This window comes from Myotis lucifugus, unplaced genomic scaffold (assembly GCF_000147115.1).
Source record: "Myotis lucifugus unplaced genomic scaffold, Myoluc2.0 scaffold_110, whole genome shotgun sequence".
NCBI classification, from domain to species: Eukaryota; Metazoa; Chordata; class Mammalia; order Chiroptera; family Vespertilionidae; genus Myotis; species Myotis lucifugus.
The window spans coordinates 217206-221221 of record NW_005871158.1 but is presented as its reverse complement, the minus strand read 5'-3'; positions in this window follow the sequence as shown (position 1 = coordinate 221221).

The following is a 4016-nucleotide window of genomic DNA, read 5'->3' as shown; positions in this document are numbered from 1 at the left end:
TGGATAATAAAGACCATTACAAACTTTTGAACAATAATAGATACAGAGGCAGAGCTGCCTCAAACTGATTGTCAAACTGCAGTGGGAAGGCCAGAGATGGTTGGGGGGCAGAAGGGAGGGGAGTAAGAGATCAACCAAAGGACTTGTATGCATACATATAAGCATAACTAATGGACATAAGACACTGGGGGGTAAGGGAGGGCAGGGATTGTCAAGGGCGGGGGGTGGGGGAAGGACACATATGTAATACCCTTTGTAATACTTATTATAATATTTTTTTTACAAAAGAATAAAAAAAATGGGTGCAAAATTTATATTTGGAAGACAATTTTTCTTGAAAATTTTGAAAATGTTCTAAATGTTTTACTCCAGGCAAAAATAAAGCCTAAATATAATGTCTGCACAATAAAAATGAATGCAGATCCAAAACTGTAATAGATATGTGAAACAATAAATATTGACTGCATAAAAGATCATAATAATGTACTCTAACATTAAAAAAGAGCAGATGAAATTAACATAAAATAATTCCCAAAGAGTCTGGATATAAATCAAGTATTATAAGGTCCTTGAATTGTTTTAAGGAGACTGAGGTGAGTAATTTTGGGTTTCATGATTTAAGTCTAAAGATTGCCATTTATAATGTAATCAGTTAAAGAACAGAGAAAGTTTTCAATTTCTATACTAGGAGACATATAAGTGATTTTCATACATCTCAGTAAATAAAAAAAACAGATGAAAAATTTCAAGTAAAGTTATAAAATATTTTTAAAACATTATGGTCAACTAAGCCTAATGTATGAATGTAGAACCCTATAGCTAACAATAGTAGAATATGCTTTTTTGTAAGGCACACTAAGAAACGTCACATGAATTTTACCTGTACCAAACCACAAAGCAGGATTAGTTGTCTTATGTCAGATTCTCTAGAAGCCGAGCCCTGGTGATGGGTTCTTGTTCATGTGGTTTATTGACGGTGTGCTTTTAATAGAAGGTGTCTAAGGGAAGCGGGAGAGGGCAAGAAAATAGAAATGGTTATGGTTGCAAGGAAAAAATGTCTTCAAGCTGATCCACTGGGATCTCTGTAGCACAAATAGCATGAGAGTTTGTCCCTCCTTGAAGCAAAGTGCTAGACATTTGTGCACCATCAGGCATTGTGTGTGGGCCATCCATCTTGAGCAGAGCAGCTACCATGCTGCTAAGGGAAATTCTCTAAAGAAAAGAGCAGCAGTGAGCTTTTTAGCAACAGACACACACAATGCCTTGCAAGATGATCAAACTGAGGCACTAACAGCAAACAGCACCCATATAAAGATTAATATTTGGATACCTCCCTTGTGCCATGGTCTATGTATGCCATACTTACCACCACTGGTGGGGTCCTGTCATCTAGGCCTGTGGTCGGCAATCTGCAGCTCACGAGGCACATGCTGCTTTTGGCCCCTTGAGTGTGGCTCTTCCACAAAATACCACGTGCAGGTGCACGTACAGTGTGATTGAAACTTCGTGGCCCATGCGCAGAAGTTGGTTTTCGGCCTGGGCGAGTCTATTTTGAAGAAGTACTGTTGATATTTGGCTCTGTTGACTAATGAGTTTGCTGACCACTGATGGGCAGCCAGTTACCTAGTTCTAGAATCCCTTTACAGAAACTTATTTTTCAGACCTCTGTGGGTACAATCTACTGCTGGTTGAATTCCATAGAAAGCAAATTCCACAACTAAAATTTGTAAAATTTTTCTATGGAACACTAATGGAAAGAGCACTTATGAAAGGATGTGGAAGGAAATGGGACTGGGAAGGAAGGGAAGTTTAGCCACTGTCTTAACAATTGCTTCACCCATTTCAATGGAGAACTCTGGTCATCAGTAGTTCTTCTCTTTTCCCTAGTTTTTAAGAGATCAGTCAGGAATGATGAAAACCCTAAGAAGAGTCAAGACTTTGGGCAAGGGAGCTGAAAATTGAGTTACATGTGTTTGTAGGAGAGGATGTAGTTTAGAACCAAGGAAACTTAGAAGGAGAGGTGAAAAGTGGTGAGAACGATGGATACTCTATTGAGGTTCATGAGCATTCATGTAGGGTTGTAGAGAAGGGCTCACAATACAAAATAGAATGTGATGGGCAAAGAATTGAATTTGTAATGGCAAGTTTCATATGTGAAAATGTTATTTTTAATTCCAAAATTTGACCCTGTGTTGTAGTTAGGATTCTACAAACAAACAAATAAACAAACAAAACAAAACAAAAAAACAAACCCAGAACAAAAAGGATGTGTGTATATATAGAAAAAATTTATTGAAAGGAATCGGCTCAAATAATTATGGAGGTTATCAAGTCTAAAACCTGCAAGGAGAGCTGATGTTCCATTTCTAGTCTGAAGGCCAGGAAGAGTCAAAGTTGCAGATGAAGTTCAAAGTCTACAGGAGACTTTAGTACACAGGTACCTATTATTTACAAATAAATGCATCCTTGCAACTCCCACCCAGATAAAAATATAAAGCATTACTTGGATCCCAGTAATGTTTCTACTTCTAGTTACCCACGATTAACTACTACTCTGCCTTCTATCACCAAGCAAAGTTTAGTCTGTCTTAACTTCATATAACACAACTTCATATACTCTTTTCTGAGTTCTTTGCTCAATGTTTTGTTTGTGACAGTCATCCTTGTTGCAAACAGAAGTCCATTCTCTTCATTCCTCCACAAAACATTTCTCAGACTTAGCACTCTTGATATTTTGGGCTGGAAACATATATATATATATAATTTGTGGGAGCTGTCTTGGGCATTGTAGGATGTTTAACAGGCAGCCCTGGCCTCCTTCTGACCAAAACCCACACCAGGGAGGAGCCTGCAACCCAGTAAATGCCCTTAACTGGAAAGGAACTCAGATCCTTTGGTCTGCAGGCCAACGTTCTATCCACTGAGCCAAACAGCCAGTGGTGGTTTTTTATTTTTATTTAGAATGACAGTAAGTAAATAACTTAATTCAGAATAAAATCCAAATCCTCAATGTCAACATAAATAGAATTTTAGCACAACCTCTAAAGTTCCTTGGTTTTACATAATACATTTCTTACTTAGAGACTGTGGCTTTGTTTGAATGACAGGACAATCAAAGGCAAACCTAACACCGATGGTGATGGTGATGATAATGATAATGATGATTGTGATAACAAGAATGATAGAAACAAATGTAGTATTAACAAGAGCTCATTTTTATCTGTTCATGTTTTCTGCATTATTGATGCATTTTGATATTATTGCAAGGTTACACTGCAGAAAAAAACTCAAATATAATCCTGGATGACATCAAATGGTACTTTTAAACATGACTGCATTTAATCACTCAGTGCATATGTACTGACCACTGACCATGGCTGAGCACTGGGGAAGGCATTGAGGATTCTATAATAAGCACAGCAGACATGGTCCCTTTGCTCATGCACTATTTTTATATCAGAGAGAAGACATTAAAACAAGTTATACAAACAAATGTAACATTTGAATGTTTAATAGGCATTGTAAAGGAATCATACAGAGGGCTATGAGTAACTGTAGAAAGGAAACTGAAAATTTGGACCATTCAGCCAGCAATCCTTCATTGGAAAAATGAAGTTTAAGATAAATTTTCAGTGAAAACATTTAGGAAAAATGTTTGGGAAGAGAGTTTCAGACAGAGGAAAGTTTGTGTACAAATGTGCTGTTTGGTGATGTATTGGGTGTGTTTGGTATCTGAAGCTGAGATAACATATGATGAGGAGAGGGGCAGGCAGGAGTCAGAATATGTAGGATCTTGCAGCCATGGTGTGGAGAATGCAAGCTTTTAACACTTTAGGACTTTCTGTAGAAAAAAGTGACAAGATAATTTGTTTTAATAAACTCATTGTGACTACTGTGTAAATATGAATTAGGACAGCCAAAACTGATAATCTCTGGCCATGCCTTATGATCTAAAAATATGCCAACTGGCAGCTTCTTAAAATTACCAGCCTGTTTTTTAAAGATTTAATACAAAA